At 32.4% G+C, this 12,162-nt stretch overlaps 1 long non-coding RNA gene across 1 annotated transcript; it reads right to left on the bottom strand.

The window, feature by feature from the left end:
- Positions 1-6: 6 nt before the first annotated feature.
- LOC124418538 lies at positions 7-1,662 on the bottom strand. Its single transcript, XR_006940059.1, has 3 exons — positions 1,622-1,662; positions 550-709; positions 7-463 (listed from the first exon to the last, which is right to left on the bottom strand). It is a non-coding gene; the product is annotated as an uncharacterized LOC124418538 (long non-coding RNA).
- Positions 1,663-12,162: the final 10,500 nt, after the last annotated feature.

A 12,162-nucleotide genomic window follows, 5' to 3' on the forward strand; every position in this document is an offset into this window, starting at 1 on the left:
TTGAGTGGTCGTTTAACCCGGTGGAGTCTGCATCTGCAATCTTTTGCCTTTAGCATAGAGCATCGCCCCGGCGCGAAGAACATCGTTCCTGTCGCTGTGTCCCTGTGTGTGTGAACGAAGTTTTAACGAATTCAAGCAAATGTCTGGATCTCGATTCGGAAGAGTTTAGAAGTAGTGATTATGAATCACTACTTATGAATCACTACTTATGAATCACTACTATTGTCAGATTCGCGCTTTTGTTGCAAACTGTAATACGTGCAAGGAGTCAAAACCGTCAAACGCTACACTGAGACCTCCTATGGGAGCGGAAACAATTTCAGAACGACCACTTTTTGGAATGAATATGGTTTCGTATGGTAGTATATATAAACTAGCCAGAAAGCTTCATGTTCTTAATGATTGCAGCTGACTGTCAAATTTTTTTTAATTTAGTTTGAAGCTGGTTCAGAAGCCGTAAATTCTGGAAGAAAGAGAATCAGTATTACTCATTTGTGGAATTTTAATTTTAGTCGATGAATCTACGGTGTATAGACTTAATATAAATACCTGCCAGTCAGCTAGGAATGATTAAACCGGATGACACTCCATGTTTTATAGGCCATTGAAGTCCATAACCTGTGGAATTTTGTAAGGTATCAGTTATTTTGAATTTATCAGGATATTACAACGTTGATTTAGATTTTTCCCTGTCTGTGAAGTTAATAATCTAAAATGGTAGTTAAAAAAATATATAAAATATAATTAGTTATTTCAAATCGTAAATATTTTCACTTAACACTTTTTAAATGTTATCTTGCCATTCACTTTTGTCACACACGGTAAAATTTCTATATATCTACATTGAATTATATCAAAACAATTGATTGAATTTTGTCACAAAATACTATTTTTCCTATTTTTATTGTTACTCACTGTATTTTCTAAAATCAAAATTTCTGACTAAATTCCACTCTGGCAAACATTTACAACACTTTAACTTCAGTTCCAACGCTGATTTCCGTTTTTAATAAATTTCGTTTCGTTATGTTACGTCACATTACGTATACGCACAGCTTAAACACTTTTTTGAATTTATTTTCTTTTATGGCGATAAATTCGTTAATAAAATATATAGCAATCAAAATTTACTTTACGTTACGTACCGTCCGCGCAATCGAACACATTTCTCAAAATTCTGTTTACACACCTTTTTGCCTTTAGCATAGAGCATCGCCCCGGCGCGATGCTCTAAACAATTGATTGAATTTTGTCACAAAATACTATTTTTCCTATTTTTATTGTTACTCACTGTATTTTCTAAAATCAAAATTTCTGACTAAATTCCACTCTGGCAAACATTTACAACACTTTAACTTCAGTACCAACGCTGATTTCCGTTTTTAATAAATTTCGTTATGTTACGTCACATTACGTATACGCACAGCTTAAACACTTTTTTGAATTTATTTTCTTTTATGGCGATAAATTCGTTAATAAAATAGCAATCAAAATTTACTTTACGTTACGTACCGTCCGCGTAATCGAACACATTTCTCAAAATTCTGTTTACACACCTTTTTGGCATATAACATACTAAGCATTAGTTTTTTCATTAATAAATTCTCTTTAGTTTACTTACTTTAAATCCATAATAATGGGCTTCATCCGCCATAGAATCCTAGAATAAAAGAAAGAGAAAATATTATTTTATGTTAAATTATATATCCTATAAAATATTTTAACATTTTTTATTTTATTTCATATTCATTACTTACCTCTTTATCTGCAGCCGCCATTGATAAGATTGTACGCTTGTAGTTTTACTAACATGCTTACACATAGCCTACGTTCAGTCTTACATTTGTATTCAGCTGTTCATTCAAAATCAGTTGGGGTTGCCAGGTAATTTTTAATACACAGTGTTGTATTTATAACTAGAATTGAAAGTAAGTTGCCAGATGTGTTTTTTTTTTGGGGAATCCATAGAAAATACCCACAAATTCCCCACAAGTAATTTAATTAAGGAAAATTTGAAGAAATTTTAAATATCTTCCCCCATGTTTTCGCAGAGAAACACAGGAGTGGCAGGGTTTGTCATGTGCACCTTTTGCTTGAACAAACATAGCCAAATGTCAGTTGACAGTTGAGAAAAAGAACAATAATAAATAATTTGTTAGGGAATTAAATAGCTGAAATAAAATGGTATATAAAAAGAAGGAGACATTTTGTGGCGTCCCGAAGGTGTCTTGGGGAGCTAAAATGAAAGTTTCGGCCTTTATTCTTTCTGAACATCGAGAGGTAAGATGTGGTAACGTGGCTATTAAATGATAAGAGGAAATAAAACTAAAACAGTGGCTTTAAATAAAAAGTGAAGTTTTATTGAAACTTGCAAATTTTAAAATTAATAACTTAAAAACCTAAAACTAAAAGGCTAAAACTTAAAATTAAATTAAAAAGTTAATAACTAAAAACTTAGAGCTAAAACGTAAAACGAAACGAAAAAATGGACCGAGCTCTTTACTCTAATAAAATATTAATTTTTAAAAGGGTTAAAGTAATATTCTGAAGGAAACCTTGTATGGATAGGGTAAATTATTGACCGGAGGGACCTTATACGCGGGAATGGCCATTTATGGACTGATCAAAAAAAAATGGGTACAGGGGTTTTGGCTCGTAAGAAAGTTATGTGCGTCGCAATTCATCGCTTCATTCGTATTTTAAGACATTAAAGAGCTTTAAAGCAATTTCCTGAAGTGAACCCAATAAGGGAAGTAGGGCCAATTATGGACTTATTCATATAAATGTTGGAAAAGAGATTTTGGTTCGAAGGTTTTGGTTTGTAAAAAACTTACTTATACCGAATTTCTTCGCTATACTCGCGTTTTTGGGCCAGTAGTAAGTGTTAAAGTCATTTTATAATGGGGACCTTATATGAGGGGTAGGGTCTTTTATGGGCCGATCCTTAAATAAATTGGCTAGAAGGTTTTGGTTTGTAAAAAACTTATTTATACCGAATTTCATCGCTATACTATTTTTAGGATTCGTAAGTGACTTACTTCTACCAAATTTCATTGCTATATTTGCATTTTTGGGCCAGTAATGAGCGTTAAAGTCATTTCCGGAAGGGGACCTTATATTGGGGTAGGGTCATTTTTGGATCGATCCTAAGAAAAATTTGTAGAGAGGTTTTTGTTTATAAAAAACTTACGTATACCGAATTTCATAGCTATACTCGAATTTTTAGGCCAGTTATGAGTGCAAAAGTCATTTTCTGAAGGGAACCTTATATGAGGGGTAGGGTCAGAAAAATTGGTAGAGAGGTTTTTGTTCGTAAAAAACTTACGTATACCGAATTATATCGCTACACTCGAATTTTTAGGCCAGTAGTGAATGTTAAAGTCATTTTAAAAAGGGGACCTTATATGAGGGGTAGGGCCACTTATGGGCCGATCCTTAAATAAATTGGTTAGAAGGTTTTGATTTGTAAAAAACTGTCATTTTTGGGCCAGTTATGAGTGTTAATGTAATTTTTTAAAGGGTACCTTATATGGGGGGTAGGGTCAATTATGGGCAAATCCTCAAAAAATTTGGTAGAAATATGAAATTTATTTATGTCGAATTTCATAGCTATATTCGCACTTCTAAAGCAGTTGTGACCGTTAAAGCTGTTTTTAGGAGGTCCACTTGTATGGGGGCTATCCGAAAAAGTGTACCGATATGGCTCATTTTCAATACCAAACCTTAGCAATAGGTAATATTTGTGCAAAATTTCAACTGTCTAGCTCTTCTTGTGTGATCCCTATCGTGATTTCAACAGACAGACGGACATGGCTAAATCCACATCTGCCACATCCAACAATGGATCCCACCACCGCAGCATCATCCCTTTCCAACTCTAAAGGAGCTCAAGGTATTCGCCAGACCATGACAGACGGACAACCTGAATCCTTTATCGATGTGGATAAGGTGCGCGACATAGGTTCCACAATTTGAGCACAAGTTAGGTTCCATCGTCTGGTTTAGACTTTTTACCGAGGTATGTATGAATGCCACAGCTAAAAACCTAGATAATAGATATTAATATGATAGAATTGCAGTAAATTAGCAAACATATACATATATGATTTTTTTATACATACTATACGTACCAGCATCACAAGGCGAAATCAAAAGTAGCTGCCTATATCTTGGGAAAATAGCGCTTCACCTAGTTATAGTACTTAGTATTTAATCCAATTCATTTCATAATTTGTTATTCTTACCTTTGTTTTCTTAGTTATTTGAATTAATTCCTTTATATTAGCTATTAAATATTGTTTTGAAATTTCTTCCTTTTCTTTTTACTCGTGAATTCTAATTTAAAAATAATGCCTTGAAAAATAAATTTTGTTAAAAAATTGTATTAGGATTTATTCTTATCAAAATAAAACAAAATATTTTATAACGTTACTGAAAAGAAATTGAAATATGAGTTTTTACTTTGAGATGTGGCAGTGAAAATTTAAAGGTAAGTGATTGGATGAAGATTTGATTGGTGAGATGGGAGAAGAAACGTTAGGGGTAACTACACTTACCAGATGTTACCATGGATAGAGAGCCATATGGTTCTCTTGTGGGAGGGTTTTGTTGCGGCTAAACACCCGCCGTTCAGTTAAAAATTGAAAAGGAAGTAAGAGTGTTCTATAGCTAAAGAGTTAAAGGGAATGTTAATCTCACTTCGGGTCCCTTATTTAAGTTATTATAGTCAGTTGTTAATTTGTTTGTACCTGGGCAACGAGCTTTAGTAGAGCAAGATCCCATCCCAATCCGGCGAGTAATAGCCCGGCCAATGCAATTACCAGCGCCGCTCGGTCTGGTAGCTCAGAAAAAGTAAGGTTAAAAGTTGCTTGTCAATCTGGCCGGTACTACAGTTTTTTGTCATTACAATATTTTTTGCCTATGCCAAATCATAATGCAGGACCTGTTTTTGTTATACTTAGAATAATTAAGCTGTAGTTAGCCAAATTTATTGTCATATATAAAGTAACTAAAAATATACCGAAATATAAATTTCATTGTCATATATAAAGTTACTAAAAATAAACCGAAATATAAATTTCATATTGAAAATAATATTTATATATTTTTTGTAGCAAGAACATAATAAGCCACAATTTTTTTGCTAAAACAGTGCCTTCTAATGTATTTATGATGTTCATCAATTGGCATCCGATAGTTATCGACCTATCGGCATAACGAGTTACTGCAATAAGCCCTTCAATTGTCGAAAAAATACAAATGGTCTATAGTTGTTATTCTTGAGAATGTTCTTGTAAAATTTTTATTTTTTCTTATTTGACATAATTTCCCTAAAATACATAATAAATAGAACGATTTCGTAAAATTCATTGAAACTTACTACTCAGATGTCTTTCTAAATATGTAATTTATTTTGATTTTCCTAAATATTTTAGATTGTGAAATCTTTCAATTTCACAATTTTTTACATAGTTAACATTTTAAAGAACTCTAGAATAAGTCGACAAATTAATCATTTGTTTTATAAAATTCAAATAACGTCATATTATGAAAGTTTAAAAATATATATTTGACTTTGTTAACGTTTTACCAAGTTTATAAATGAATTCAATAGTACGTCTACCGAATATTTAAACAATTGGTTCATAAAATTTTAAAAATTCATCGAATTTCTAGAAATTAAAATTTTTTGGTATATCACAAACACTACAGAATAAGTAGACAAATTTTTAATTACAGTTGAAAAGTGTACAATTTCCAAAAATATGAGAAAATTCGAAAAATGTCACCTAACTGATTCAATATGCATTGTAGATATAATGATATGAATTTCTGTATTCAGATGACTTTCTAAATAAAAACAGATTTTTTTAAAGAAAATCAAAAAATAACATATTAGAAAATATCAACAACATCAAATATTTCATTAAATAAAGTCTATGAGAAATAGAAAATATGCCAACAAAATTACGTATTTCACAAAAATATGAATAGCACTAGTTAGTTAGTTAGTTAGTTAGTTTGAAAGGAGGATGTATACACATCAAATCCGAAGAAATACACCTAGGCCTCTATCGGGCCTGTTGTGCGCTCCTTAACCAGTGCCACGGGTGGGAATCGAACCCACCACCTCCGGTCTACCAGACTAGAACACTAACCACTAACCTACCGGAGGCCACCTAACTATAGCACTAACTATTTAGACATATTTTATTGTTTTTATAGTTTACAAAATGTACTTCTTTGAATTTCACAATTCGATTTAAAATGGTCAAAGAAAAAATTTCAAGTGTTTTATTTGTATCTAGATTTCAAAATCAAAAGAAAGAAATTTAAAACATATTTCATATAATTTTTACAAAAAAATGCATACTAAATTGAACGATTTTGTAATGTTCAATGAATTCGCTATTCATACATAAAATTTTCAGGGAATATTTTATGATCTTTTAGCACATTTAAGAAAATCAAAATTTGCTGTACAAAAAACTTTAGAGCAAAACATATTATACTTCAAAAAGGGGATAATTCTAGCTACAACGTCCAATATAGCAACCTTTGTCAGAAGTCTAAAATTAAAACTCAAAAAACAATTTAGAGTGAAATATTGAAAAACATTTTTAAAAACTTTGTTCTATGAAAAACTTTAGAGCAAACCATATTATACACCAAAATGTAGAGAACTAGACTAGCTAATATGTTCAAGTCAGAAGTCCAAAATTCGGACCCAACTCAAAAAACCATTTTGAGTGAAAATATTGAAAAAGACATTTTTAAAAACTTTGTTTACTTTATTAAAAACTTTGTTTTAAGAAAAGCTTTAGAGCAAAATATATTACAAATTAAAATGTAGGGCATTGGACTAGCTACAACTTCCAACACAACAACCTTTGTCAGACTTCCAAAATTCGGCCCTAAACGAAAAAAAAACAATTTTGAGTGAAATGTTAAATAGCACTTTTTTAAAAACTTTGTTCAACGAAAAACTTTAGAGCAAACAATATTACACACCAAAATGTAGGGAATTGGACTGGATACAACGTCCTATACAACAACCTTTGTCAGAAGTCCAAAATTCGGCCCCAAACTCAAAAAACAATCTTGAGTGAAATATTGAAAAATACATTTTTAAAAACTTTGTTTTATGAAACACTTTAGAGCTAAACATATTATACACTAAAATATGGGGAATTGGACCAGCTACAACGTCCAATACAACAACCTTTGTCAGAAGTCAAAAATTCGACAAACTTTGTAAGAAGTCCAAAAATCGGCCGCAAACTCAAAAAATACATTTTGAGTGAAATATTGAAAAACATTTTTAAAAAACTTTGTTTATCAAAAACTTTACAGCAAAACATGTTATACACCAAAATGTAGGGAATTGAACTAGCTACAACTTCAATATATTAATCTTTGTCAGAAGTCCAAAATTCGGCCCCAAACTAAAAAAACAATTATGAGTGAAATGTTAATGAACACTTTTTTAAAAACTTTGTTGTATGAAAAACTTTAGGGCAAAACATATTAAACATCAAAATGTTGGCAATTCGGCACCAATTTGGCAATTCGGCACAATTTTGAGTGAAATATTGAAAAACACTTTTTTAAAAACTTTGTTTAATGGAAAACTTTAGGTTAGGTTAGAGCAAAACGTATTATTGGACTAGCAACAACGTCTAATACAATAACCTTCGTCAGGCCACAAACTCAAAAAAACTATTTTGAGAAATATTGAAAAACAAATTTTAAAAACTTTGTTTTATGACAAATTTTAGAGCAAAACATATTAAAAACTTTGTTCTACGAAAAATTTTAGAGCAAAACATGTTATACACCAACATGTAGGAAATTTGACCAGCTACAACGTCCAATACAACAACCTTTGTCAGAAGTCCAAAATTCGGCCCAAAACTCAAAAAACAATTTTGAATGAATATTGAAAAATACTTTTTTAAAAACTTTGTGTTTCCTTGAAATATTTCTTCGAAAATATCGGGGGTTTAAAAATAAAAACACAAATTAGTTTTTTTTTAATAATAAGAAAAATGGGGGTTTATTAGTGGTTTTTCTCGGGTTTTAATTTGGGGTTTTGTACGCACCGTACGCTTCGGGGTTACAAATGTAAGTAAGTATTACACTTTAAAGAAAGAGAGAAAAAGGGTAAAAAGCGCCAAAGAGTTAAAAACTTAGAATGGCCAGTGAACAGTAACTGGCCATATACACTGTGCGCAAAAAAAAACATCCCGCCCCCTTGCTATACTGCAACAAGGAAGGCTAAGGATACTGCTGGGTAAAATGAGCTGAAAACAGAGTTAAATAAAAATGGGTAACATTTTTTTTCAAAATAACAATTCATTTATAATAAATTCATTGATAATAATAACAATAAAAAAATGGAAAAAAAAACTTCAAACTATACGGCCAGACATAACATTTATGACAATAGTGGCTGGGGTTTGATGTTGCTGGCCGTATGGATGAGGTGGTTGCTGCTGATACGGCTGAAGCTGTTGGTGAAGGTAGTGCTGCTGTGCTGGTTGCACATAATGCCGGGGTTGTTGTTGATACTGCTGCTGTTAAGGTTGTTGTACTGGGCTTTGTAGCTAGTTTAATTCCATACATTTTGGGTGTATGTTTTCTCTAAAGTTTTTGTATAACTAATTTTTTAAAAAAGTGTTTTTCGATATTTCAATCAAAATTGTTTTTTTAGTTTGGGGCCGAATTTTGGACTTCTGACAAAGGTTGTTGTATTGGACGTCGAAGCTAGTCCAATTCCCTACATTTTGTAGTATAATACCTTTTGCTCAAAAGTTTTTCATAAAACAAAGTTTTTAAAAACACTTCTAACAAATGTTGTTGAATTGGACGTTGTAGCTAGTCCAATTCCCTACATTTTGGTATGTAATATGTTTTGCTCGAAAATTTAAAAAAAATGTTATTGCATATTTCACTCAAAATTGTGTTTTTAGTTTGGAGCCGATTTTTTTACTTCTGAATTTCATACATTTTGGTGTATGATGTGTTTTGCTCATTTTGGTGTATAATATCTTCGACTTCGACTTTTCAACTTTTTTCGACTTTATCGTCGAATACAACAACATTTGTTAGATATGCAAATTTCGGCCCCAAACTCAAAAAACAATTTTGAGAGAAATATTGAAAAACACTTTTTTTAAAAACTTCATTTTATGAAAAACTTTCGAAGAAAACATATTATACACTAGAATGTAGGGAATTGAACTAGCTACAGTCCAGTACAACAACATTTGTCAGAAGTCCAAAATTCGGCCCAAACTAAAAAAACAATTTTGAGTGAAATATTAAATAACACTTTTTTAAAAAAATTGTTTAATGAAAAACTTTAGAGCAAACCATATTATACAACAAAATGCATGGAATTGGACTAGCTACGACGTGTTATACAACACACCTTTGTCAGAAATCCAAACTTCGGCCCCAAACTTAAAAAAACATTTTGATTGAAATTTTGAAGCACACTTTTTTTAAAAACTTTGTTTCATGAAAAACGTCCAGTACAACAACCTTTGTCAGAAGTCCAAAATTCGTCCCCAAACTCAAAAAACAAATTTTGGGTGAAACACTTTTTTTAAAAACTTTGTTCTGCGAAAAACCTTAAAGAAAAACATATTACAAACCAAAATTTAGGCAATTGGTCTAGCTACAACGTCCAATACAACAATCTCTGTCAGAGGTGTGTTTAACAATTTCACTCAAAATTGTTCTTTGAGTTTGGGGCCAAATTTTGTACTTCTGATAAAAGACGTTGTAACTAGTTCGATTTCCTACATTTTAGTGTGTCTTTTTATACCCACCATCAAAAAAGATGGGGGTATATTGTTTTTGTCATTCCGTTTGTAACACATTGAAATATTCGTCTAAGACCCATAAAAGTATATATATTCTGGGTCCTTATTAGATTCTAAGACGATCTAGCCATGTCCGTCCGTCTGTCCGTCTGTCTGTCTGTCTGTCTGTCTGTCTGTTGAAAACACGATAGAGTCCAAACGGAAGTAGCTAGCGAGCTGAAATTTTGCACAGATACTTATAGTTGATCCAGTTTGTTTGGTATTGAAAATGGGCAATATCGGTCCACGATTTCGCCTAGCCCCCATATAAGGCCTCCTTTAGAAAATTACATTATCGCCAATAACTGACTAACAAAAGCATCAATAGCGCTGTAATTCGGCACAAACATGTTTTATGGGGACATAAATCTTTTCATAGAATTTCATAAGGATCGGTCCATAATTGACCCTAACCCCCATACAAAGTACCCTTCAGAAAATGACTTTATCGTTCACAACTGAGTAACAGAAGCATCAATAGCGGTGTAATTCGGCACAAACATGTTTTATGGTGACATAAATCTCTTCGTAGAATTTTATAAGGATCGGTCCATAATTGACCCTACCCCCCATATAAAGTCCCCTTCAGAAAATGACTTTATGGCCAATAACTGGCTAAGAGAAGCATCAATAGCAGTGAAATTCGACACAATCATGTTTTATAGGGACATAAGTCTGTTCATAGAATTTCATAAGGATCGGTCCATAATTGACCCTACCCCCATACAAAGTACCCTTCAGAAAATGACTTTATCGTTCACAACTGACTAACAGAAGCATCAATAGCGGTGTAATTCGGCACAAACATGTTTTATGGTGACATAAATCTCTTCGTAGAATTTTATAAGGATCGGTCCATAATTGACTCTACCCCCCATAAAAGTCCCCTCAGAAAATGACTTTATCGCCAATAACTGGCTAAGAGAAGCATCAATAGCAGTGAAATTCGACACAAACATGTTTTATAGGGACATAAGTCTGTTCATAGAATTTCATAAGGATCGGTCCATAATTGACCCTACCCCCATACAAAGTACCCTTCAGAAAATGACTTTATCGCTCCACAACTGACTAACAGAAGCATCAATAGCGGTGTAATTCGGCACAAACATGTTTTATGGGGACATAAATCTTTTCGTGGAATTTTATAAGGATCGGTTCATAATTGACCCTACCCCCCATATAAAGTCCCCTTCAGAAAATGACTTTATCGCCAATAACTGGCTAAGAGAAGCATCAATAGCAGTGAAATTCGACACAAACATGTTTTATAGGGACATAAATCTGTTCATAGAATTTCATAAGGATCGGTCCATAATTGACCTTACCCCCCATACAAAGTACCCCTTCAAAATTGACTTTGTCGCTCATAACTGGCTAAGAGAAGCATCAATAGCGGTGAAATTCGGCACAAACATGTTTTATGGTCTCATAAATCTCTTTGTAGAATTTTATAAGGATAATTGACCCTATACATAATTGACCCTATCCCACCTATAAGGTCCCTTTCAGAAAACGACTTTAATGCTCATATCTACCTTAAGAAGCATATATATAACAATAATATTCGACATATAAAAAGTTTTTATGGGAACTAAATCACATTTTCTTAAATGAGTCCATTATTATATGATGAGTCCATTATTATGTAACCCCCTAATAATGTGCCCTTTAGACAACGAATTCAACGCTCATTACTACAAATTTCTACATACACAAGTTTCGTGCGAGCCAAAATCTCCCTATCAAATTTATAAGGATCGATCCTTATTGAAAGTAAGAATATCGGTTCACGTTTTCTCCTATCCCTATTAAAATGCCCCCTTCAGAAAATAACTTTATCGCTAAGAGATGTATGCTCATATCTGCTCATAACATATCTGCTCATAACATATCTGCTCATAACATATCTGCTCATAACATATATATAAAGCAATAAAATTCGACATAAAAAAGTTTTATAGGAAACAAAATCATTTTCATAAATTTAACGAAAATGGATTTATAATTGACCTTACCAAGGTCCCCTTCTGAAAATGACTTTAAGACATATTACTGACCCAAAAATGTAAGTACATCAGTAAAATTCTACATAAACATGAGTGATTTGATGGTGGGTATATAAGATTCGGCATGGCCGAATATAACATTCTTACTTGTTTGTTCTAAAATTTTCTTGAAGAGCAATGTTTAAAAAAAAGGTTGTTGAATTGTCGTTGTAGCTAGCCCGATTCCCTACTTTTTGATTTTTAATATGTTTTGCTCTAAAGTTTTTCGCAGAACAAAGCTTTTA

The sequence above is a fragment of the Lucilia cuprina genome, chromosome 2 (assembly GCF_022045245.1).
Source record: "Lucilia cuprina isolate Lc7/37 chromosome 2, ASM2204524v1, whole genome shotgun sequence".
Classification (NCBI taxonomy): domain Eukaryota; kingdom Metazoa; phylum Arthropoda; class Insecta; order Diptera; family Calliphoridae; genus Lucilia; species Lucilia cuprina.